Source organism: Penaeus monodon, chromosome 21 (assembly GCF_015228065.2).
Source record: "Penaeus monodon isolate SGIC_2016 chromosome 21, NSTDA_Pmon_1, whole genome shotgun sequence".
In the NCBI taxonomy this organism is placed as follows: Eukaryota; Metazoa; Arthropoda; class Malacostraca; order Decapoda; family Penaeidae; genus Penaeus; species Penaeus monodon.
This window is the reverse complement of record NC_051406.1, coordinates 38,353,565-38,353,781: the sequence shown is the minus strand read 5'-3', so window position 1 is coordinate 38,353,781 and position 217 is coordinate 38,353,565. Positions and strand designations below refer to the sequence as shown.

General features: G+C 44.2%; 1 protein-coding gene across 2 annotated transcripts in view; it reads left to right on the top strand.

The window, feature by feature from the left end:
* The window catches only part of LOC119586466 (40S ribosomal protein S5), a 6,094-nt gene that overhangs the window by 5,195 nt on the left and 682 nt on the right, over nucleotides 1-217 (top strand). The window lies entirely within an intron of this gene.

Here is a 217-nt window from a genome sequence, read left to right as displayed (position 1 = left end):
AAGGTCATATATCTTCTGTTAACCCAATGTGCGTGGGCTTTTTTGATGCCTGTGTGGTTCACCAAACAGGTATATCTGTATGGGCTGCCACCTGCGGCATTGACACTACACTGCCATGGCATAATAGTAGATGACACCTGTGAACAAGGGGTTAAAGAAAGCCTGCAGTTGCTTCCAACTTTTACTCTTGCATAAATCCTGGGTTATACATCTAGCA